The 26899-nt window shown below is 40.1% G+C and overlaps 1 long non-coding RNA gene across 2 annotated transcripts in view; it reads left to right on the top strand.

Moving 5' to 3' along the window:
• The window catches only part of LOC134760391 (uncharacterized), a 39149-nt gene that overhangs the window by 946 nt on the left and 11304 nt on the right, over positions 1–26899 (top strand). Inside the window, exons 2-3 of one of the 2 annotated variants that reach the window (XR_010137758.1) lie at positions 5465–5578; positions 9671–9892. This is a non-coding gene — a long non-coding RNA (uncharacterized LOC134760391). The remainder of the gene's footprint in view (positions 1–5464; positions 5579–9670; positions 9893–26899) is intronic. The other variant, XR_010137759.1, reaches the window with a different exon arrangement.

Here is a 26899-nt window from a genome sequence, read left to right as displayed (position 1 = left end):
GAGCGCAAGTTCTGCTGCCTTTGAAAGACACCTACCGCCTGGCCTGGGGATGCACAAGTTCAGAGCTTTGCAGGGAGAGACCATGGGCTGGGGCTTCGTGCAATTGTCATCCTCACCAGTGCCTTTTTTGCAGATGTGGACGTGGAGGCATGAAGGAGGGTAATTATTTGGTTACCAAGGTGCTGCTAAGAGCAGAGGAGAAAACTCCAATTCCCAGCCATGTGTCTGGTGTGACATTTCACTAACCCATTTAAGTGAGCAGGCCCCCAAATACCTACCTAAAATTTTTGATGGTTTAGGCATTTTACACTTAAAATCACTGGCCTCATGTCGACTGAAGCCTAACTGGCCACTGTCTCAAACACACAGATGATGACCTGATCCCTCAGGAATAGATTTGTGGGAGTAACTTTCAACGTATGGAGCACTTGTGTGGGGGAGTCTTTCATACCTGTCAGGTTTCACATCTCTGCTTTGGGTGAAAAGCTCATCATCCACAGCAGTCAGGGATGTGCCTTTACTTGCTGGGGCTGATCTGTTGAAATTTATGTCTAAACAATGGAAACACTCAGGAGCATTTCTGCTTTCATGTAGCCCCTTAATAATTGACGCCCTAAAGTCCTATGTCTTCAGGGACAGTTCCTTTGATTCCTGCATAGTACTAGCTTTCATGCTGTTAAATCTAATCTGTAAAAACCTGAGTGTTAATCTCCATGAAAATAAGATCTTGTTCTTTCTCATTTAAATGCCCTTCCTTTTCTTCTCTTTTCTAATGTTCTGAGTAGGATTTCCAGTACTGTGTTGAAAGAAGTAGTGAGAGTGGGCATCTTTATCTTAAAATAAATCTTAGAAAAAAAGATTCCAACATTTCACCATTTTCTATAGTGTTAGCTATGAGCTTGTCCTATAGTTAATAAAGAATGTATTTCTTTATCATGAGGTATATTCTTTCTGTATACCTAATTCCTTATACATTTTATTAGAAATGGATTTTCAATTTTGTCAAAATAATTTTAGGCATGCATAAAAATAGTCATGATTTTTAATCTTTTTATTGTATAAATAAAGTGTATGGCATTTATTAATTTCCACATACTAAAATATTCTTACATCCCAGGAATAAATCCAACTTGATCATAATAAATGATGCTTTTAAAGTGCTTTTGAATTTCATTTGCGTCTTTGTGGATGATTTTGCATCTATGTTCATTGGGGATATTGGCCTTTAATTTTTTTTCTTTTAATGTCCGTCTCTGGCTTTGGTATCAGGGTAATGCTGGCTTCATAAAATGAGTTTGGCAGTATTCCTTTTTCTTCAATTTTTTCAAAGATTTGATTCTTTTTAAATGTTTGGTAAAAGTCAGCAGTAATCAGATCTAAACTTCTTACTCATTACTGATCTATTCATACTTTCTATTTTTTATGGTTCAGTCTTGGTAGGTTGTACATGTCTAGAAATTTATACATGTCTTCTACTTTATCCAATTTTTTGGGATATAATTGTACATAGGAGTGTATGTACATAGTAGTCTTATGACCTTTTGTATTTCTGTTTTACCAGTTGTATTGTCTTCCCTTTTATTCTGATTTTATTTATTTGAGCATTTCTTCTTTTTTTTTTTTAAGTACAATTTCCATTTTATTTTTCTCCAGAGAATAGTCTGTCTTCAGTCTTTAAGAACTCAGCTCCTTACATAGGCTTTGGTGGGGCACGTGGGGCAGCACCCGCAGGTCTAAATCGGGGTGGGGGTGTTTGGTCCTTGCGGGCTTCACGAGATCGATTCCTGACTACTTTGCTGTGAATTGCACAACTCACACAATAATGTAGCTTCACATACAGCTTGGGAAGCACATAGGCATCGAAGACGCTCGCTTCAGAAATGTCCCTGACTGCTGCGGCCTCCACTATGTTTCTTTTTTTTTTTTTTCTTTTTTTTTATTTTTTATTTTTTATTTTATTATTATTATTATTATTATTATACTTTAGGTTTTATGGTACATGTGCCCAATGTGCAGGTAAGTTACATATGTATACATGTGCCATGCTGGTGCGCTGCACCCACCAACTCGTCATCTAGCATTAGGTATATCTCCCAATGCTATCCCTCCCCCCTCCCCCCAACCCACAACAGTCCCCGAAGTGTGATGTTCCCCTTCCTGTGTCCATGTGTTCTCATTGTTCAATTCCCACCTATGAGTGAGAATATGCGGTGTTTGGTTTTTTGTTCTTGCGATAGTTTACTGAGAATGATGATTTCCAATTTCATCCATGTCCCTACAAAGGACATGAACTCATCATTTTTTATGGCTGCATAGTATTCCATGGTGTATATGTGCCACATTTTCTTAATCCAGTCTATCATTGTTGGACATTTGGGTTGGTTCCAAGTCTTTGCTATTGTGAATAATGCGGCAATAAACATACGTGTGCATGTGTCTTTATAGCAGCATGATTTATAGTCCTTTGGGTATATACCCAGTAATGGGATGGCTGCGTCAAATGGAATTTCTAGTTCTAGATCCCTGAGGAATCGCCACACTGACTTCCACAAGGGTTGAACTAGTTTACAGTCCCACCAACAGTGTAAAAGTGTTCCTATTTCTCCACATCCTCTCCAGCACCTGTTGTTTCCTGACTTTTTAATGATTGCCATTCTAACGTGTGAGATGGTATCTCATTGTGGTTTTGATTTGCATTTCTCTGATGGCCAGTGATGGTGAGCATTTTTTCATGTGTTTTTTGGCTGCATAAATGTCTTCTTTTGAGAAGTGTCTGTTCATGTCCTTTGCCCACTTTTTGATGGGGTTGTTTGTTTTTTTCTTGTAAATTTGTTGGAGTTCATTGTAGATTCTGGATATTAGCCCTTTGTCAGACGAGTAGGTTGCGAAAATTTTCTCCCATTTTGTTGGTTGCCTGTTCACTCTGATGGTAGTTTCCTTTGCTGTGCAGAAGCTCTTTAGTTTAATTAGATCCCATTTGTCAATTTTGGCTTTTGTTGCCATTGCTTTTGGTGTTTTAGACATGAAGTCCTTGCCCATGCCTATGTCCTGAATGGTAATGCCTAGGTTTTCTTCTAGGGTTTTTATGGTTTTAGGTCTAACATTTAAGTCTTTAATCCATCTTGAATTGATTTTTGTATAAGGTGTAAGGAAGGGATCCAGTTTCAGCTTTCTACATACGGCTAGCCAGTTTTCCCAGCACCATTTATTAAATAGGGAATCCTTTCCCCATTTCTTGTTTTTGTCAGGTTTGTCAAAGATCAGATGGTTGTAGATATGTGGCATTATTTCTGATGGCTCTGTTCTGTTCCATTGATCTATATCTCTGTTTTGGTACCAGTACCATGCTGTTTTGGTTACTGTAGCCTTGTAGTATAGTTTGAAGTCAGGTAGCATGATGCCTCCAGCTTTGTTCTTTTGGCTTAGGATTGACTTGGTGATGTGGGCTCTTTTTTGGTTCCATATGAACTTTAAAGTAGTTTTTTCCAATTCTGTGAAGAAAGTCATTGGTAGCTTGATGGGGATGGCATTGAATCTGTAAATTACCTTGGGAAGGATGGCCATTTTCATGATATTGATTCTTCCTACCCATGAGCATGGAATGTTCTTCCATTTGTTTGTATCCTCTTTTATTTCCTTGAGCAGTGGTTTGTAGTTCTCCTTGAAGAGGTCTTTCACATCCCTTGTAAGTTGGATTCCTAGGTATTTTATTCTCTTTGAAGCAATTGTGAATGGGAGTTCACTCATGATTTGGCTCTCTGTTTGTCTGTTATTGATGTATAAGAATGCTTGTGATTTTTGCACATCGATTTTGTATCCTGAGACTTTGCTGAAGTTGCTTATCAGCTTAAGGAGATTTTGGGCTGAGACAATGGGGTTTTCTAGATATACTATCATGTCATCTGCAAACAGGGACAATTTGACTTCCTCTTTTCCTAATTGAATACCCTTGATTTCCTTCTCCTGCCTAATTGCCCTGGCCAGAACTTCCAACACTATGTTGAATAGAAGTGGCGAGAGAGGGCATCCCTGTCTTGTGCCAGTTTTCAAAGGGAATGCTTCCAGTTTTTGCCCATTCAGTATGATATTGGCTGTGGGTTTGTCATAAATAGCTCTTATTATTTTGAGATACATCCCATCAATTCCTAATTTATTGAGAGGTTTTAGCATGAAGGGTTGTTGAATTTTGTCAAAGGCCTTTTCTGCATCTATTGAGATAATCATGTGGTTTTTGTCTTTGGTTCTGTTTATATGCTGGATTACATTTATTGATTTGCGTATATTGAACCAGCCTTGCATCCCGGGGATGAAGCCCACTTGATCATGGTAGATAAGCTTTTTGATGTGCTGCTGGATTCTGTTTGCCAGTATTTTATTGAGGATTTTTGCATCAATGTTCATCAAGGATATTGGTCTAAAATTCTCTTTTTTTGTTGTGTCTCTGCCAGGCTTTGGTATCAGGATGATGCTGGCCTCATAAAATGAGTTAGGGAGGATTCCCTCTTTTTCTATTGATTGGAATAGTTTCAGAAGGAATGGTACCAGCTCCTCCTTGTACCTCTGGTAGAATTCAGCTGTGAACCCATCTGGTCCTGGACTTTTTTTGGTTGGTAAGCTATTGATTATTGCCACAATTTCAGCTCCTGTTATTGGTCTATTCAGAGATTCAACTTCTTCTTGGTTTAGTCTTGGGAGGGTGTATGTGTTGAGGAATTTATCCATTTCTTCTAGATTTTCTAGTTTATTTGCATAGAGGTGTTTGTAATATTCTCTGATGGTAGTTTGTATTTCTGTGGGATCGGTGGTGATATCCCCTTTATCATTTTTTATTGCATCTATTTGATTCTTCTCTCTTTTTTTCTTTATTAATCTTGCTAGCGGTCTATCAATTTTGTTGATCCTTTCAAAAAACCAGCTCCTGGATTCATTTATTTTTTGAAGGGTTTTTTTGTGTCTCTATTTCCTTCAGTTCTGCTCTGATTTTAGTTATTTCTTGCCTTCTGCTAGCTTTTGAATGTGTTTGCTGTTGCTTTTCTAGTTCTTTTAATTGTGATGTTAGGGTGTCAATTTTGGATCTTTCCTGCTTTCTCTTGTGGGCATTTAGTGCTATAAACTTCCCTCTACACACTGCTTTGAATGCATCCCAGAGATTCTGGTATGTTGTGTCTTGGTTCTCGCTGGTTTCAAAGAACATCTTTATTTCTGCCTTCATTTCGTTATGTACCCAGTAGTATTTGAGCATTTTTTTCTTAGTTTAGCTAAAGATATGTCAGTTTTATGATTCCAAAAATCTCTTACATTTTTTCTACATTTTCTGTTGTTTTTCTAGTCTCCATTATATTTATTTCTGCTCTACTTTTTAATTATTAATTTCATCACCTGGTAACTTTGGGATAATTTCTTTCTCTTCTAGTTTCTTGAGTTATGTCATTATTTGTTTATTTGTGATCTGTCTTCTCTTCAGATGAAGGTATATACTGCCACTCAATCTCACTGGGATTGGCACCCATATGCACTATGGTCATTTTGCTTGTGTCCATCAAACTTCTGATCCTAAGATTGCACCTTTGGCATACTGGTAAGCAGCAGTGCTAAAAGCCCACATGATGAGTAGGGGTTTTACAGTGAGAGAATTACCCACATGTTTTGGGAGGGACTAATATCAAATGCTCTTTTTTCTTTTTATTACTCATCAGTGCGTAAACCATAAGTCACAAGGAAGGTGCACCTCATCATTAGAATGCATGTGACAGCAGCAAAGGAAGCAGCAGCTCAGAAAAGACAAGACCACTGTTCTTGCTTGCATGACAGTAGCACTTCTTAGGGCAACTGAGTGACAAGCATAATTCTCTCCAAAGTAAAAGTCCCTTTTGTTTCTGCAGTTTTACAAAAGACCATCCCTGGGCCTATCCTGAGAGTGTGGAATAATAAATAATGTTCAGATGACTACCCACACATTTAGTAATGATAACCAGATCAGATGAAGTGACCACAGGTTTACAGCCAGACCCTTGGTAATCAGGACTGAACTGCAGACTGATTAAGGTGCTGTGTTTTCACTGCCTTGACAGGCAAGTGTCTTGCAAACTGCCTGCCAAACACAGGCTAAACATGATGACCCATCATGCTGGAGCAGAGTCAATTGACCATTTATGTCTAGGTGATGAGTGTGCTTTAGTGTGGGAAGGGAAGGCAACTCATGATAAAGGCCACAAACTTCTATTTAGACCAAAGCAAAAGCCCAACAGCAACTGGTGGTTCTGACAGAGGTGACTTTTAATGTATCATGAAACCAGTAGGCCAAAAGCAGTTAAAGTTGAGCAGATGTCTTCAGTCATGGGTGGTTAATCCAGTTAGTGTTGTGAATTGTTTGATTAGCCTCCCCTTTACCCCATTGGCGAGGGAGAAATTACCACTGTAGGGCTACTGGAACAGTTAAAACCATGGCACCAATCATTGGACAGATGAGACTGACAGCAGTTATTCATTACATATAATCATGGAAGGAGGAAAGTATGTAAGGTAAACAGACCCACACAGGGATTGCACTTGGGAGCAGAGAGAAGAAACAGGAGGTGTGAGGGAAGGCTTTGTAGTATCAAGAGGGTGAGATGCTCCTGGTTTCTACAGGATGTTGTTATTGATTGGTCTGAATAATTCTGTGATCTTGGGGGAAACTGAAACACATTATACCACCAACTGCTAAGACTGCAGTAACATATTCTAATAGTGTAATGCTGTAATGTATTATATACTATAATACTAATTACAGTATGTTCTCACTTTGTTGATAGATTCTTGGAAACTGTGACTTTTTATTACTATATAAATGAAACCAAACTTACCATTGGCTAATGATATAAACAAGAGTTAATTTCCTATGATATATAGTTTTTTATTTCACTTAAAATCAGTTTCCAAAAACCTATCAATGACGTTAAGTGAGCACTTACTGAACTTGTGTTTTACTGATGTGTAATAGAAAGTAGCTATATAAAATATACTATTCATGCACAAAACTATACTTTGTGCTACACATTACAGTCATGAAACACATAACAATGTTCTAGAAATGGACAGACCATATATATTACGTTGTTTTGTTGTAAGTAGGTAAATGTAAACCTACCTTTAAAGGCCAAAAGAGTTGAGAGGTTGAAGAAAGAGGCTGACAAATCAAGTTTCTTAGGAGGAAATATTTAAGAGGGACTTATGAATAGAAGCTATGCATCAGATGGATTAAGATGGTGGATCCCTGCACTGTTACCAAGCCTCCCCCCGAAACCCAGACACTTATCCCAGGAAAGGGATGTGAAGGACAATTGAAATCACTATGTGAATTTGCCTAAGGTTTGGATTTATTCTAAGTACTTGTTCACAATAAATTCAAGGTTGTTTTGACTTAAGAGTAGAGCTTACAGAAACAGTAGGTTTCAATATATAACAAAGGTACTTGAACCCCTGCCAAAAAAAAAATTAGAAGTACCTGTGTTATAATTTTAATTTTTTTCAGTAATTGAAAATCTTAAAATCTTGTTATGTTAAATTAAGTAATCTTAAGTTTCTCACTAAAAATTAACATTGCTAAGCATTAAAATAATAGTTTTAAGGGCCAGGCGCGGTGGCTCACACCTGTAATCCCAGCACTTTGGGAGGCCGAGGCAGGGGATCATGAGGTCAGGAGATGGAGACCATCCTGGCTAACACGCTGAAACCCCGTCTCTACTAAAAAATACAAAAAATTAGGCGGGTGTGGTGGCACGCGCCTGTAGTCCCAGCTACTTGGGAGGCTGAGGCAGGAGAATGGCATGAACCCAGGTGGCAGAACTTGCAGTGAGCCGAGATCGTGCCACTGCACTCCAGCCTGGGCGACAGAGCGAGACTCCATCTCAAAAAAAATAAATAGTTTTAACAAAGTTTTTACCTCAGCACCAGTGACTGGATAATAGAGCTCCAGGCCCCACCTCTTTGGGATGAAAAGTTCCAAGCTGCAGCCCTTTTCAGGCAGGCCTTCCTCCTTATTCTGAAGCCTGGCCCTCACTGTAGGATATTTGCATTTAACCTTGTATATAAGGTTATTTTTATTTATAAATTATATGTATGTGGCCAGGTGTGGTGGATCTCATCTATAATCCCAGCACTTCGGTAGGCTGAGGAGAGAGGAGCTCTTGAAACCAGGAGTTCAAGAGCAGCGTGTACAACATACACACTGGGCAGGGTGTGAGTGCCCTGCCCCCCACCTTTTCTACAATAAAATGAAAAAAATTAGCCAGGCATGGTCGTGCATGTCTGTGGTCCTGGCTACTTCATGACCAAATGGAACTATTTCACAAATGCAATGTTGACCATTCCAATAATCAATGCATTAAACAAAGTGATACGATAAAGGAAAGTAACAGAAACATCCCTTCAACAGCCCCAGAGAACATTTGACCAATCCAATATTCATTCACAATTAATCACCCTGGAAAGGAGGAGTACAAGCACATTTCCTAGATCTGCTAAACAGCATCAATGAAAAACTTACAGCTAACCCCGTAATAATAAAATACTGGTTGTTGTGTCTTGACATTTGAAAACAAGACAAAAATATTAACATCCAAAGAAATTACATAAGAAAAATAAACAAAATTATCCATGTGGGAAAATAAGAGGTTAGAATTCTCTATCATTGCAGATGACATAATGTGAATATAAAAGTTTATAAGAAATTCATTAAAACCCACTACAACCAATAAGTGAGTTGAGCAAGGTAACAAGATACAAAATCAATATACAAAGTTCAGTTGTACTTTTATATACTAGCAATGATCAACCTGAAGATAAAATTAAGAAAACAATTCCATTTGTATATGTATGAAAAAGAAAGAAATATTTAGGAGTAGATTTAATCAAGTGCAATTTTACAGTAAAAAGGAAATCTTTGCTAAAATAAATTTTTTTAAAAAGTGAAAAAAATTGGCACTGAGGTTCATTTAGTTAATATTATTCCATTATATAGTGTATCCATTTAAACTCCACACAATAAAATATATTTTGGCATTATTTTTAGTGTAATAAATACAGCTGGGCAGAAAACTCATAAAAGGAACTAATTCTACATATCCAGAATTGCCCATCCTAATTTTTCTATTTTACATATACTATAAATCAAATGGATTCTGTTCCATATTGTGAAGCACAAATTCAAAGGTTTTTTTTTTTTTTTGAGACAGAGTCTCGCTCTGTTGCCCAGGCTGGAGTACAGTGGTGCCATCTCAGCTCACTGCAAGCTCCAACTCCCAGATTCATGCCATTCTTCTGCCTCAGCCTCTCGAGTAGCTGGGACTACAGGCGCCTGCCACCATGCCCCGCTAATTTTTTGTATTTTTAGTAGAGACAGGGTTTCACTGTGTTAGCCAGGATGGTCTCAAACTCCTGACTTCATGGTCTGCCCACCTTGGCCTCCTAAAGTGCTGGGATTACAGGCGTGAACCACCGCGCCTGGCCTCATGTAATCTTACTTTAGGAGAAACCGCCTCTAACTTTAGGCATTTGCTCATAGCAGGTGTTAAATGAACCAATGCCAAATTAGCACTGTTTTTAGGGTAATAAATCTATATATCTACAGTGAGAACTCACTGTAGAGAATTTTGTCTTCTGACCAATGACATGATTCTATCTTTCACAGGCTACTCCAAAACTTCTATAATGATGGTAGAGTTCAGTGAAGTGGAGCTTCAGGCCTGCCATCCCCATGCTCCTGGCAAGCAGCAGCATCTCCCCTGAGCATGGTGGCATAGGGCATGCCATTAAAACCACCTTGCTGCTGTTCATCTCCACATACTGAGTTGCTGTACACTTTGCAGTGGAATTCCACCTTGCTGCGTCTGGTTGGCCAGAAGCCCTGCAGGTAGAATGGGATGGTCAGGAGAGCACATTGAGAGAATAAATGGGAGCTTAGAGGCTGCCCACCTTGCTGCCCCTTGCCCATGGGTCACAGCTCTCACCCAGCTATCCAGCATGTATGTCTACTGAAGGCTGCTGAACTTGTTCTCCATCACAGAGGTGGGGTGACAGCAGTCTGAGGGCACCACACTCCATGACTGGGCTCTACTGCTGGTGCTGTGGGAAGGCAGGTGAGCCAAAGACAGGTCCCGCCTTCCACATCCAGGCCACACTCCCACCAACTTTCAGGCCCACCTCGATATTCTGATGTGATGCTCTTTTCAAAGCTCTTCTCATTACCTGAGACATTTTATATTATTATATCATAAATATAAACAAATATGATATTATGACATCACAATGTATTATGACATCATAATTCATAACATCACAATGTATTATGACATCATAATCACTATGTATTATGACATCATTGTATATTATGATGTCATAATTTCCATGTATTGTGACTTCACAATATATTATGATGCCATAATGTGCATTTATTAAAACATCACAATATATTATGATATCATAATGCATAGGGATTATGACACCACACCATATTACGACATCATAATTTGTATGTGTTATGATATCTCCATAATTATGACATCATAATTTGTATGTTATGACATCACAATATATCATGACATCATAATTTATATGTATTATGAAGAATTCATATTACATAATTTGCATGTAATACGATGTATTACAAATTATTATGTAATTCATATGTATTACATATGTGTTAGATTGCTCTGGATGTCCTGGGCTTTGGGGGGCAGGCTGGGGGTGGGAGCAGACACCCAGGTTGCAGAGGGAGTGATTAGGGCACAGGGCCCTGGGGTTCCAGGAGCAGTAAGGAGGCCAGGACTGGCCTGTGGGGACTTAGATGTTGGCTCTGGGTGAGGTTGTTACCGCAGATATGAGCAGAGCAGTGCTCAGGGGCTCAGGTGGCTGTTGTGCAGCAGATGGACAGAGGGGTTAAGGCACCAGGAGACAAAAGCTATAGCACAGCAGGAGGGGAGGGTGGCTGTGGGGGCTGTAAAAGGGGTACCAACAGCATTTTTGGGGGATGGGCAGTGGGTGTGAGAGAGCAGGCAGGGGGATAATGCCCAGGCATTCTGGCCTGGAACAGTGGCAGGTGGACTTTGCCCAGCTGCAGAGGGGTATGTCAGGGAGATAGGGCTTCTGGTTTCAGAGGAGAGCAGAGGTGTGCTCATGCAGATGAGGGTCCTCATGGGACGGACATGGAAGGGGCAGCTACAACCTGGGGACAAATGGTGGTGGGCTGAGCCCCTGGGACTTCTGGAGTGAGCAGGCAAGAAAGTGAAGAGGAGCCACCCAGGGAGCCAGAGGCAGAGGGTAAAGAGTAAAGTAGAGCCCAGGAAAGGGACAGATCCAGCAAGTAGATGAAAATTTCCCCTCATCTGCCCCATTGGCCTCTGTCCCTGCCCACACGCCCTAGTGCCCTCGCCCTGAGTCTCTGCTTGCCTCTGCCTACCTGGCCATCCCAGACAGGTGTGGGCTCGAGCTGTGGGGGTAACTGAAGGGCCACTTTCAGAAGGTACAGTTTAGCAGTGAACAGCGTTGAGTCACTGTCATCTCCCAGTCCTGGGAACAGCCTCTGCCACAGCCCTCTGAGCTGTCTTCATCACCAATGGGTCTCCTTCCCCCACCCCTGGAGGCCCAGAGGACAGCTCAGAGCTGTGATAGGTGTCTCTTCCCAGTGTCTCTCTACGCTGCTTCTGCCTGTGCCTCAGCATCCTCCTCCGAGAGGTGGGCCTGTCGCTGCACGTGAATGGCGAGCAGGTCACTGTGGGGAAGGGGCTCCTCCTTCCTCTTTCCTGGGCCCCTGGTGCCTCTCTCCTGGGGGTATGGCAATCCAGCCTACCCATGAGTCCAGGCAAAAAGGCAGCCCCACTCCAGCCCCCAGAAAGAAGAAAAACTAGTTGAGCTTTGTGGGGAGGAATGGTGAAAGCCTGCACACTAGGACAAAAAAGAGTTGAGGCCTCCAGGAGGCCATCCTTACTGGTGCCCGCTGGGCCCTGGAGCTCTGCAGGAGGTGGCTTAGGGACTCAGAGACTTGTGGGCCAAGGCTTCTCAGCTGCTTCTGAGGCTCCCAGCTCTGCAAGGGGCTGGGTTTCCCCTCCTGGTAAAGTGCTCTCACTCCTGTCCTGGCTCATTCACTTAGCTGGGCTGCCTGCTGGGCCACCTTCCTCATGGGCCCTTCCGTTGTGCCTCCCTGGGTAGTGGGTGGGGCTCCCCTGGAGAGACTCCCTTATGCCCTGAGGCTTTCAGTCCAGGATGAAACACCCCAGCATCTCAGCAGGAGTAGCCACTTGGGGGAAGCAGAGGGAATGGGTTGGGACACTAGGCCCAGCTGTGAGCATGACTGGATGGGGACATCGTGTTGTAGCTCCTGGGAGTCTCATGCACGGAAGAGGTCCTTGAAAGGCCAACACTCTGCCTACACAGAAGGGAAAACTGAGGCTGGGAGTGGGCAGGGCGACCTTGAATTGGGGGTCTGGTCAGATGGGTGTCTGCTCCTCACCTCAGCTACGGCCTTCATGTGCACTTCCACCAGCAGAGGCCCCTTGCTGGACTTGGCCCCAGTGGATGGACAGGAAACTTCCAGTCACAGTGGCCACCCAAACCAACTTTGACTGCCTGGCTCCTGGCAACCCCACCCTTTCCATCTCCTGGCTCCCATTTATCTGCTTTTTTATTTTCAGGAAATTGTGGGCACCAGCTCAGGAGAGGCAGCAGGAGACACCACTCAAATTTCTGGTCTCCTTTAATTAATTCTGTGAGAGGAGATTCTAGGGTGAGGGCAAACCTGGATGAGGCCTTAGAAGAGGGTGGATTTGGGCAGGGCTACGACAGAAAGTGAGCCTCATGCATCTGATGTCTATTGTGGTGGAGTATTTCCAGTTCTGTTTTTCCTAAGCCTGCCTAATAGAAACTTGACTCCTTGAGTTTGTATAATTTTAATCTATTTTAGCCATTTTCCTATCAATTTTTATAACACAGAATAACAAGGAATTTAACCAAAACTCTTAGCGTTTTTTTAGGAAAATTATATGAGAATCTAAAAAAATTATTTTTACTAAGGTAAAAGAAATAGGAATAATTCAACAACAGCAATAATTCTTCTGTCCATGAATAGCCCTTTAGTTAGTGACATCAGAGCTCACAACAACAGCCTATGGGAAGTGGAACAAATGCAGCTAAAGTCCCCTGTACACCTCCCTTCTCTATTCTGATCACAGAATGTTGAATTCAATCATTTATCAATTTGCTCTAGAATGAAAGTATCTGGACAGTATAAACCATAAATGTTTCATCTGTTTTTCTAATGGTCATATGATAGAGTTTAGATGTTTGTTCCAAATCTTATATTGAATTTTAATCCCTAATGTTACAGTTGGGGCCTGATGGGAGGTGGTTGAATCATGGGGATGGATTTCTCATGGCTGTGTGCTGTCCATGTCATGGTGAGTACTCACGAGATCTGGTGGTTTAAAAGTATGTTGTATCCCTCCCCCATCTTTCTTGTTCCCACTCCTACCATGTGAGATGCCTGCTTCAATTTCATCTTTCACCATGATTGTAAGCCAATTCATGGACCCCTTCCAAACCTGCAGAATCACATCACTAAGAGAGAGGCCTGGAATCAGAAATGATTTGTATGTACATTGAAACTGCCAGACAATGCTTCGCTAAGTGGCTGTCAGCTTAGGCTTCCAACCGTAGTCATATGACGACTTTAAAGACCTGCCATCGCCTGTGCCCTCCCCACAGATACTGTCTGTTGATCTTCGTGGGACCATCCATACGGTTTAAATTAGGAAGTCAAATTGTCCCCTTTTGATGATTACATAATATTATATATAGAAAAATCTAAAGATCACCAAAAACTTTTAGATTTGATAAATGAATTTAATAATGTTGCAGGATATGAAAATCAATGCACAAAAATTAGTAGTGTTTTATACTCTAATAATTATCAAGCTGAGAACCTAATTAAAAAGTCAATTTCTTTTTACAATAGCTACAAAAAAGGTTAAAATACCTAGAAATACAATTAATCAAATAGGTGGAAGATCTCTATAAGGAAAACTGCAAAACACTGATGAAATAAATTGTATAAGACAGACAATGAGAAAAACATCCCTGCTCATGGACTGGAAGAATTATTATCATTAAAATGACCATAGTGCCTCAAACAATCTACATATTAAATGTAATTCCTACCAAAATGCCAATTGTTTTTATAGAATTACAACAAAATTTAAATTCATATGGAACCATAGAAAAGCCTAAATAGCCAAAGCAAATTTAAGCAAAGACAACATACATTACCTGACTCAGAATTATACCGGAAGGCTTTAATAACCAAAACAGCGTGGTACTGATATAAATAGATGCATAGATCAATGGAACAGAATAGAGAACCTAGAAATAAAGCCACATACCTACACACAACTGATCTCTTACAAAGTCAACAAAAACATACATGGGAAAATGACATTCTATTCAACATATTGTGCTGGAAAAATTATATTAGTATATGCAGAAGCATGAAATGGAATCTCTAACCCTCACCATATACAAAAATCAACTCAATATGGATTAGAAGACTAAAATGTAAGACCTGAAATGATAACAATTTTAGAAGAAACCCTATGATAAACTCTGCTGGATATTGGCATGAACAAATAATTCATGACTAAGATCTCAAAAGCAGATGCAACAATAACAAAAATATATAAATGGAAACATAGACAAATGGGCCCATGAAAGAGGAAGGAAGCAGCCCCTTCCCCACAGTGATTTAATTAAACTAAAAAGCTCCTGAAAAGAAGCTTTATTTAACAGGTGACCAGACAACCTATGGAATACGAAAAATATTTGTGAACTATGCATGTAACAAAGAACTAATGTCCAGAATATACAAGGAAATCAAACATCTCAAGAAGAATAAAGCAAACAACCTCATTAAAAAGCAGTCAAATAATGGGGACAGATATTTTTCAAAAAGAAGACAACAATGGCCAATAAGCATGTAAAAAATGCTCAACGTTGCCAATGATCAGAGAAATGCCAATTAAAAACCACTTTACATCATTCATAATGGCTAATTATTTAAAAAGCAGAAAAATGACATATACTGGCAAGGATATGGAGAAAAGAGAATACTCATACATTGTGTGTGAGAATGTAAATTTCTACAAACTCTATGGAAAACGGTATGGAGATTCTCAAAAAACTAAAAATAGAACTTCCATTTGATCCAGCATTCTCACTACTGGGTATCTGCCCAAAGGAAAATAAATCATTACATAAAGAAGATAGCCACACCCATATATTTATTACAGCACTATTCACAATAGCAAAGATAGGGAGTCAATCTAAATTTATCAATCAATGATTGAATAAAGAAAATTTGCTATACATTTATACCATGGAATACTACTCAGCCATAAAGAAAAATAAAATCATGTCTTTTGCAGCCACATGAATGGAACTGGAGGCCATTACTGTAAGTGAAATAACACAGAAACAGAAAAAATACTAAATTTTCTCACTTATATGTGGGAGCTCAAAAATGCATACACTTGGATATAGAGACTGGAAAAATAAACACTGGAGACTCAGAAAGATGAAAAGTTGGTAGAGGGTTTAGGAATGAGAAAATACCTTATTGGGACAATGAGCACTGTTCAGATGATTGTTACACTGAAAGACCCTACTTCACCACTATGCAACATATCCATGTAATGAAACTGCATTTGTAATTAGTAAAGAGAAAAAAACTGTTATCAACAGGGCAGAGTGAATAGACCTCATAATTTTCATTAGTATTTAAGCAGAAAAATAATTCTACAAAATAAATAAACTATACATATATATAGAATTCTCTTACATATATATATATATATATATAAAATATGTTCTTTTTTTTTTTTTTGAGCCAAAGTCTCGCTTTGTTTCCCAGGCTGGAGTACAGTGGTGTGATTTCGGCTCACTGCAACCTCTGGTTACTAGGTTCAAGCAATTCTCCTGCCTCAGCTTCCTGAGTAGCTGGGATTACAAGTGCCCACCACCATGCCAGGCTAATTTTTGTATTTTTAGTAGAGACAGGGTTTCACCATGTTGGCCAGTCTGGTCTCGAGCTCCACCTTCCTCAGCCTCCCAAAGTGCTGGGATTACAGGCATGAGCCACCATGCCGGGGCAATAATATTGTATTTTAAGAATGGTATAAAGAGATAATTTGATGAATTAGAGTAGTTAGTACTTATCACAGAGAATATGCAAGGAAAGATTCTAAGCCCTTAGACATTTGTAGACAGAATATTTAGCAGTGTAAAATAAATAACAGGAAGATTCACTGGCAATGACAAATTGACATTTTCAATCATATTAGATGATATTAAAACCATTATAAAATTTACTGTTTTGTTTCATAATAAAGGGTCATAATGTTAAATAATTTCATTAAAAAGTTTGACTAATTAGGCATATAGATAAATGGGCAGCATGTTGACCAGTAAACAGAGAATACACATTATTTTCAAACACCAAACAAAATTATTTTATATTTATTTATTTTTGGTGGGGGGAGCGGTTTATTAGCTGGGGATATAGTGGGGTCCTCTCCCTGGGAGGTGGGGTCTTCTGCTGGTCACCCCGGCAGTGGTCCAGGAGGCGCCATGCAATTCAGTGCTGGGCTCAGCTGGGGACCGGGCCTTGGAGAAGGTGAACTGCGCAGGGAAGCAGTAGCTGTGGGGCTGTCGCTGCCCACTCCACCCTGCTGCACTGAGTCCCTGGTGCTCCTCAGGCTCCCGCCAAGCCTGCGTCTCTATAAGGCAGTGGCCATCCAGCCTAGAACCTTATCCTAAGAGCCCAGTTTGATGCAGGCCAGGCATTTCCGCTTACTCCCCTTAGGTTGGACTTTGCACTCAGATTGCATCCAGTCCACCTTCTGGCCGCTTGTCCGCCTGAGCTTAAATTACAGCCTCACAAATGTTCCAGCTGGGAAGGCCGTGTCCACGGCGCCGGCGCCGTACACACTGGTCTCCCAGAAGGCCACTGCACAGGCGGGTGGATTCCTCCAGGGTCACCTGCAGGCCCTGGCGCTGGGCCCCATGAGCTCGGCCCTGCCTGAGCCCCTCTTGCCCACCCCGGGGCCAGCGGGATCCGCAGCCTTCGCTTGCTTCCGCTGTCACCCAGGCCCTGCGAAGCGGGTATGCGCCCCTCAGCTTTCCGAGCCCGCTGGGAGCCGCCTCCTCCCCTTCCCTGCCCCTGGGGGCCCATGGCCGCAGAATGCCGGCCAGAGGCGAAGAAACAGGGAAATGTCCCTCTCTCCAAATTGACCTTGGGGTCCGCCTGGTCCTCGCCACTCCCTCCCGCCCTGCCCACACTGGGCCCCTGCTCAGGCCGGGAAGCAGTCCTGTTGCCCACTCCCACCCTTCACCCCTTTTCCGGCTCATTCTCTCTTTCCACTGGGTTTCCGACAGGACACCCTTTGCTCCCTACTGTTCCTGGAGCCCGTCTGTGCTTCTCTTGATCAGCCTCCTCTCTGACCGCTTCTCTCTCCCCATCCTGAATCTCTGGGCTCCCACAAGGTGCCCTCCATCCCGGGACCCGGGCAAAACCAACAAAATTATTTCAAATGGGAACATTTGAATTCCACTGAATTCATGACAGCATAAACCCTTCTGGTCAGATTTTAAAGAATTATGAAATGATAATAGCAACTATCAATTTGAAGTGTAACCAGGGTTAAGAATACCCACCATTTTACCACCACCACCAAGGAAACCCTGTTAGAGCTGACAAACTAGTACAGTAAAATTGCAGCATGCAATATTAACATGAAAATCAGTTGTATTTTGATACAGTAACAACAAAATACCTGAAAAAGGAAGAAAACAATTCCGTTTACAATATTATCAAATAGAATGAAATACTTAGTTCATTAAATAGAATGAGTTTAGCCAAGAAAATTAAAGATCTGCATACTGAAAACTATAAAATGTTGATGAAAGAAATTGAAGAATACAAACTGTGAACTATATCCTGTGTTCATGGATTCTAAAAAATAATATTGTTAAAATATCTATACTGCACAAAGTCATCTACAGAGTTAAAGAAATTTCTATCAAAATTTTAATGCCATTAAAATAAATGTAGAACAAACAATTGTAAAATTAGCATGGAGCCACAAAAGACCCCAAATAGCCAAATACTGAGAACAAAAAGGCCGAAAGCCTCAAACTTCCTGATTTCAAACTATATTACAAAGCTATAGTCATTAAAATAAAATAGTATAGTACCTACATAAGAACCAATGGAACAGAATAGAGGACCCAGAAATAAATGCATGCATATACAATCAACTGATCCCACAGAATTAGGAGAAGATAGACACATCAAGAAATGGTGTAGAAAAAACTAGATATGCACACAAAAAAGTGAACCCTTCTCCTATATAATTACAAAAAATGAGTTTAAAATAAATTAAATACTTAAACATAAGAACTGAAATTATGAATCCTCTAAAAAAATAGAGAAAAAGCTCTTTGACACTGGTCATGGCAATGATGTTTCAGATTCTACACAAAGAACACAAACAACAAAAGCAAAAATAAAAAAGTGGAACTATATCAAAGCAAGAAGTTACTGCGTGATAAAAGAAAAAATCAACAAAATACAAAGACAATATATGGGATGGGAGAAAATATTTGTAAACCATATTAGGATAATAAGTTACTGTTCAAAAATATATATAATACTAATCAATACCAAAAAACCAGCAGAACAAAACAAAATTCATTTCCTTGATTAATTGGGCAAAATATCAATTTTTTCCAAAGACATACAAATGGCCAGCAAGTATATAAAAAGTATATAAAAAAATCTCAACATCACTAATTATCAGAGTAATTAAAATCAAAATCACAATGAGATATCACGTTATCATTGTGTTAGGATAGCTATTATCAAAAAGTCAAAAGAACAAAGTGTTAGGGCGCACAGAAAAGAGAATATTTGCACTCAGTTGCTGAGCATGTTCATTGGTGCAGCCATTAAACAAAAAAAAAAAAAGAAAGAAAAAAAACCAGTATGGAGTTTCCTTAAAATTTTTAAACTAGAAGTACCATTAATCTCAATTTGGAGTACATTGCCAATGGACATAAAATAAGCATAGCCAAGGGTGTCTGCACTTCTCTGATACAAATAAATAGATAAACTGTAACCGAGAGAATTTCAGCCTTAATAAGGAATGAAATTCTTTCATTTACAACAATATTGATGTACCTGAAGACATTATGCTAAGTGACATAAGCGAAATACAGAAAGACAAATACTACATGATCTCATTTGTATGTGGAATATTTAAAAAAAGAAAAAAACAGAGAACAAGAGTAGTTACCATGGGCTAGGAAGTGGGGAAAACTGGGGAGATATCCATCAAAGGGTGCATACCTTCAGTTATATAACGAAAAACTGCTGGGGACCTAATGTGCAGAATGGTGACTGTAGTTAATAATAACGTGTAGTTGAAATTTGTTACTAAAGTAGATCTCAGGTGCTTTCACCACACACACTGAAATGTACAAAGTAACTATGTGAGGGGATAGATATGTTAACCAGCTTCATTGAGATAATTTAAAGATGTATACACATCTCAAAGCACTCTATTGTATACCCTAAATAGATACACTTTTAAATATGTAAATCATAGCTCAATAAATGTGGAAAAAATTAAGAGTAATCAGCAGGTCATATCTAGCCACATGTAAACTTTATTTAAAACTCTCTTGGCCACTGTTTCTGGCTCAACCTGAGAACTACTGGACCACTTCTGGCCCCTTGACTTCGACGCTCCTCCTGCTGTTCCTGTAGCTGGGGGAGATATAATAGTTCCCATGGGTGGCCAGGTGCAATGGCTTACGCCTGTAATCCCAGCACTTTGGGAGGCCGAGGCAGGCAGATCACCTGAGGTCAGGAGTTCAAGACCAGCCAGGACAACATGGTGAATCCCCGTCTCTACTAAAAATACAAAAAATTAGCTGGGCCTGGTGGCTTGAACCTGTAATCTCAGTTACTCAGGAGGCTGAGGCAGGAGAATCACTTGAACCCGGGAGTCAGAGGTTGCAGTGAGCCGAGATTGCACCACTGCACTCAGCCCAGGCAACAGAGTGAAACTCTCACTTAAAAAAAAAAAAAGTTCCTAGGGGTTTTCCCCTTCCTAGGTGGTGCAGATCAGGCAGGACCATCAGTCATCCCCTTGCTTGTTGCCCACAGCCCCGTTTGGCTCCAGGCAATGTGTGTCAGGGCATGTTGGCGGGGGCTGCAGCAGCCAGCCTGGGCAAGGCTGCCTTTCGCTGCCTGCACTTTGATGTCTGATAAGGCCCCAGTGCAGCCCCTCCTTACACTACCTGTGAAGGCAATGTAGCTGCAGAAGACACTGAGGAAGAAAATGAAAAAAAAAATGCCACCGATGTATTAGAGTAATTGTCATTAGATCACTTATGTTGCAGACAAGGTCACTGTTTATAATTACTGCTGTAAAACCTGCTACAATTGGAAGAGAAAATGATCTGGAGCATACTCTTTGAATCCCTGAAATTGGTGGTTGGGCAACACTAAGTAAGGAGAAAAATGAGTTGGAAATAAGAAAATAATTAAAGAAAATATGAATAAAATATTGTTTACAGAATACAGACTATGAAGATAAATAGACATTGAAGAATCTAAAATATAAAGATAGAGCTGGAAAACATAGGGAGCAGATTGGAAGTGAAGGAACTTTCAAGAAGATGCTAATACATCTGTTCATTCTGAAATTACTGACAGCAACAAAGGTCAGAAGATGTTGAAGAATATGGGTTGGAAAAAAGGAGAGGGCCTGGGGGAGGATGGTGGGGAATGAAAACTCTGATCCAACTTTGGCTTTAGGGGACAAGTAGGCTTAGAGACAGGCAATTTATCCTCAATTAAAGATGTTCACTTTCGCCAAAACAAAAACAAACAAACTTGGACAAAGCATGAGAGAGGTTTGCTGAAAACCTCCCAGAAACTAAACCTTAAAAAGATGACCTAGGGACCATGACTTGGGTAAAAGGGACTGTAGAGTGAAGATTAATCGCAGAAGAAAACTCCAGCTTTTAAAAAAATTGAGTTTGGAAACTCTTATTTTATTTTATTTTATTTTTGTAGAACATTTCTCCCCAAAAGAGTCTGTGGCACAGAGAACTGTGTCACAGTTTACCTCTTGCTGATTCTGAAATGTGTAATAAACTTTGGTTTGCAACTTTTAGAAACCATTTTTTAAACTAATAAATATTGACAGAATCAAGCTATGCAGTAAGTGGTCTAAAGTTTACAAGGTACAGATGAGTTTATCAAACTTCATTATTTAATTTTGTCATTTATGACATCCATATAAGCAAAAAGCCATATAAGCCAAACTCATATAACCACTAATGACTTAAATGTACATTTGTCTTTATCTCCATATATTCACAGTAAGGCACACAGCAAAAGAAACATCAAAAGTTTATAAAAATAAATCTGACTCTATGCATCATTATTTATGCCCTTCAGAAACTAGAAGAAAGAACTTCTTATACTTGAAATAGCCTAAATATTATTATTGAAGAACTAGACTGGGTGAGGTGGCTCACGCCTGTAATCCCAGCACTTTGGGAGGCCGAGGCAGGCAGATCACGAGGTCAGGAGATTGACACCATCCTGGCTAACACGGTGAAACCCCGTCTCTACTAAAAATACAGAAAAATTAGCTGGGTGTGGTGGCAGGCTCATGTAGTCCCAGCTACTCAGGAGGCTGAGGCAGGAGAATGGCGTGAACCCGGGAGGCAGAGCTTGCCGTGGGCCGAGATCATGCCACTGCACTCCAGCCTGGGTGACAGAGCGAGATTCTGTCTCAAAAACAAAAACAAAACAAAACAAAACAAAAAAAATAAAAAAAATACATTACTGAAGAACTAATGAACAGGTGATATATTGTAGAAAATTAGTCAGTTGTTGTTTTCTTCTGTGAAGAATCTGGTGATTTGTACTATATATTCAGCATTTATATTTGGTTTGTTTCATAGCTAATGTGATATTTAGATATGAACTACTGAGTAGATTGTTGAAATAGTGTGCTGGCATTTGTAGTTTTCATAAATATTATTGCAGGCAATGGAGTTGCACCAGAGAAATCTGATTTCTAGTACGAAAGGAATATTTAGCCAGGGTCTCAAGTGTAAGATATTTATTGAAAATGTCCTCAATTGCAATGAAAACATTATAACCTTAAAAAACTCTTTTCAGTGAATTCTAAATTAGATAAAAAATTCAAATGATACATTTTATGGAGTTAGGGAAGTTCTAATGAGGTAAAATGGCATTTGAAGCTGACAGATCTGAATTCAGGTAAGTACTTTTACCCTTATTAGTTGTATGTTAAAGAAAACAATAATGAACAATAAGTCTGACCATATGCTATTTCCTGCAGTAAAGTATTTCAGAAATTTGTTCATAATACATAATTAATTTTCTAATGGTAAAAAAAAATCACATTCTACAACTTATTACAACATGGTCCATTGAAGAGAGAGGTATTTCAAATGAAATCTCGAATTTCACATGAGGTGGTGATATATGTCATAGAAAATCTATGTTAAATATTTTACTCATGTATGCAACTGTTGATATTTTTGCCTTCCAGGAAAATAACAGGCTTTAAAAACTTTAATGAAGATAACTAAAATCACCAAGAAGTTACAAGAATTCACAGAATGCCTAATATAGTTGAAAGGAAATTATGAAAACTTCTCAAGACCAGAAGTAAATAAAGGTAATGATCCAGAGAAGCATTAACCTAAAAGGCCAGTGGCTCCATTCAGATGCATCTGATCACAAGGATGTTGGATCCATGTGGGTTGTTGAGCTTCTGACAAGGAAAATGGAATAAACAAAGAGAAACTGCCTGCAGGCATCCAGAGTGTAATGTCTCCCATATGTGAGAACTGAACTATAAATTATGTTGCACACAAGGAGATGAGCAACTAGTGTGAAGCATTAGATAAATTTTATGGCACATAAAACCCAGATATGAAGATTATATTTAAATGTTTGCCAATATAATGAAAAACAAGAAACCAAAATAATGTGGAAAATATCTATGAGCTTCTCAAGTCGTATTTGGAAAAGAGGCAAATGGAAAGTAAATTGTTGAAAATATAGTGAAACAACTTAACGTACAGCATACAAATTACACATTGACAGAGACTAAGCTGATGAGAGGACTAGTAAACTGAAATACTGAGCACAATTAATGTAGTCATATACTTTTCAGAAGGCAAATTAATAAAAAATACAAATATATATGAAGATTAGATGAGAAGAAATGAAAAATATTTAATTGCTTTACTAGACTATGTAAACAGGAAGGCTATATTCAAAGAATTGGTGACTCATAAATTTCAGAAATTGGAAACAAGACATGAATCCTACAGAAGTTTAGAGGGTAATGAGTCAAAAAAGATAAATTAAGAAATACTTAAAATAAATAATGGGAGGAGGAGCCAAGGTAGCCAAATAGGAACAGCTCCGGTCTACAGCTCCCAGCGTGAGCAACGCAGAAGACGGGTGATTTCTGCATTTCCAACTGAGGTACTGGGTTCATCTCACTGGGGAGTGCCAGACAGTAGGTGCAGGACAGTGGGTGCAGTGCACTGTGTGTGAGTCGAAGCAGGGTGAGGCATCACCTCACCTGGGAAGCACAAGGGGTCAGGGAATTCCCTTTCCTAGTCAAAGAAAGGGGTGACAGATGGCACCTGGAAAATCGGTTCACTCCCACCCTAATACTGTGCTTTTCCAATGGGCTTAAAAAACGGCACACCAGGAGATTATATCCCGCACCTGGCTCGGAGGGTCCTATGCCCATGGAGTCTCACTCATTGCTAGCACAGCAGTCTGAGATCAAACTGCAAGGCAGCAGCGAGGCTGGGGGAGGGGTGCCCGCCATTGCCGAGTTAGTTGTTTGATTAGGTAAACAAAGCGGCCCGGAAGCTCAAACTGGGTGGAGCCCACCACAGCTCAAGGAGGCCTGCCTGCCTCTGTAGGCTCCACCTCTGGGGGCAGGGCACAGACAAACAAAAAGACAGCAGTAACCTCTGCAGACTTAAATGTCCCTCTCTGACAGCTTTGAAGAGAGTAGTGGTTCTCCCAGCACGCAGCTTGAGATCTGAGAATGGGCAGACTGCCTCCTCAAGTGGGTCCCTGACCCCTTGAGTAGCCTAACTGGGAGACACCCCCCAGGAGGGGCGGAATGACACCTCACACGGCCGGGTACTCCTCTGAGACAAAACTTCCAGAGGAACGATCAGGCAGCAGCATTTGCAGTTCACCAATATCCGCTGTTCTGCAGCCACCACTGCTGATACTCAGGCAAACAGGGTCTGGAGTCGACCTCTAGCAAACTCCAACAGACCTGCAGCTGAGGGTCCTGTCGGTTAGAAGGAAAACTAACAAACAGGACACTCACACCAAAAACCCATCTCTGCGTCAACATCATCAAAGACCAAAGGTAGATAAAACCACAAAGATGAGAAAAAAACAGAGCAGAAAAACTGGAAACTCTAAAAATCAGAGCGCTTGTCCTCCTCCAAAGGAACACAGCTCCTCACCAGCAACGGAACAAAGCTGGACGGAGAATGACTTTGACGAGCTGAGAGAAGAAGGCTCCAGACAATCAAACTACTCTGAGCTACAGGAGGAAATTCGAACCAATGGCAAAGAAGTTAAAAGCTTTGAAAAAAAATTAGACGAATGGATAACTAGAATAACCAATGCAGAGAAATCCTTAAAGGACCTGATGGAGCTGAAAACCAAGGCACGAGAGCTATGTGACGAATGCAGAAGCCTCAGTAGCTGATGCGATCAACTGGAAGAAAGGGTATCAGTGATGGAAGAAGAAATGAATGAAATGAAGCAAGAAGAGAAGTTTAAAGAAAAAAGAACAAAAAGAAATGAACAAAGCCTCCAAGAAATATGGGACTATGTGAAAAGACCAAATCTACGTATGATTGGTGTACCTGAAAGTGACGGGGAGAATGGAACCAAGTTGGAAAACACTCTGCAGGATATTATCCAGGAGAGCTTCCCCAATCTAGCAAGGCAGGCCAACATTCAGATTCAGGAAATACAGAGAACGCCACAAAGATACTCCTCGAGAAGAGCAACTCCAAGACACATAATTGTCAGATTCACCAAAGTTGAAATGAAGGAAAAAATGTTAAGGGCAGCCAGAGAGAAAGGTCGGGTTACCCACAAAGGGAAGCCCATCAGACTAACAGCTGATCTCTCAGCAGAAACTCTACAAGCCAGAAGAGAGTGGGGGCCAATATTCAACATTCTTGAAGAAAAGAATTTTCAACCCAGAATTTCATATCCAGCCAAACTAAGCTTCATAAGTGAAGGAGAAATAAAATCCTTTACAGACAAGCAAATGCTGAGAGATTTTGTCACCACCAGGCCTGCCCTAAAAGAGCTCCTGAAGGAAGCACTAAACATGGAAAGGAACAACTGGTACCAGCCACTGCAAAAACATGCCAAATTGTAAAGACCATCAAGGCTAGGAAGAAACTGCATCAACTAACGAGCAAAATAACCAGCTAACATCATAATGACAGGATCAAATTCACACATAACATATTAACTTTAAGTGTAAATGGGCTAAATGCTCCAATTAAAAGACACAGACTGGCAAATTGGATAAAGACTCAAGACCCATCAGTGTGCTGTATTCAGGAAACCCATCTCACATGCAGAGACACACATAGGCTCGAAATAAAGGGATAGAGGAAGATCTACCAAGCAAATGGAAAAGAAAAAAAGGCAGGGGTTGCAATCCTAGTCTCAGATAAAACAGACTTTAAACCAACAAAGATCAAAAGAGACAAAGAAGGCCATTAAATAATGGTAAAGGGATCAATTCAACAAGAAGAGCTGACTATCCTAAATATGTATGCACCCAACACAGGAGCACCCAGATTCATAAAGCAAGTCCTTAGTGACCTACAAAGAGACTTAGACTCCCACATAATAATAATGGGAGAATTTAACACCCCACTGTCAACTTTAGACAGATCAATGTGACAGAAAGTTAACAAGGATACCCAGGAGTTGAACTCAGCTCTGCACCAAGTGGACCTAATAGACATCAACAGAACTCTCCACCCCAAATCAACAGAATATACATTCTTTTCAGCACCACACCACACCTACTCCAAAATTGACCACGTGGTTGGAAGTAAAGCAATCCTCAGCAAATGTAAAAGAACAGAAATTATAACAAACTTGTCTCTCAGACCACAGTGCAATCAAACTAGAACTCAGGATTAAGAAACTCCCTCAAAACTGCTCAATTACATGGAAACTGAACAACCTGCTCCTGAATGACTACTGGGTAAATAATGAAATGAAGGCAGAAATAAAGATGTTCTTTAAAACCAACGAGAACAAAGACACAACATACCAGAATCTCTGGGACACATTCAAAGCAGTGTGTAGAGGGAAATTTATAGCACTAAATGCCCACAAGAGAAAGCAGGAAAGATCTAAAATTGACACCCTAACATCACAATTAAAAGGACTAGAGAAGCAAGAACAAACACATTCAAAAGGTAGCAGAAGGCAAGAAATAACTAAGATCAGAGCAGAACTGAAGGAAATAGAGACACAAAAAAACTCTTCAAAAAATAAATGAATCCAGGAGCTGGTTTTTTGAAAGGATCAACAAAATTGATAGACCGCTAGCAAGATTAATAAAGAAAAAAAGAGAGAAGAATCAAATAGATGCAATAAAAAATGATAAAGGGGATATCACCACCGATCCCACAGAAATACAAACTACCATCAGAGAATATTACAAACACCTCT

The sequence above is a fragment of the Pongo abelii genome, chromosome 18 (genome assembly GCF_028885655.2).
Source record: "Pongo abelii isolate AG06213 chromosome 18, NHGRI_mPonAbe1-v2.0_pri, whole genome shotgun sequence".
Lineage (NCBI taxonomy): Eukaryota > Metazoa > Chordata > Mammalia > Primates > Hominidae > Pongo > Pongo abelii.
Note: the sequence above shows the minus strand (reverse complement) of the source record. Positions and strands in the feature narration are given on the sequence as shown.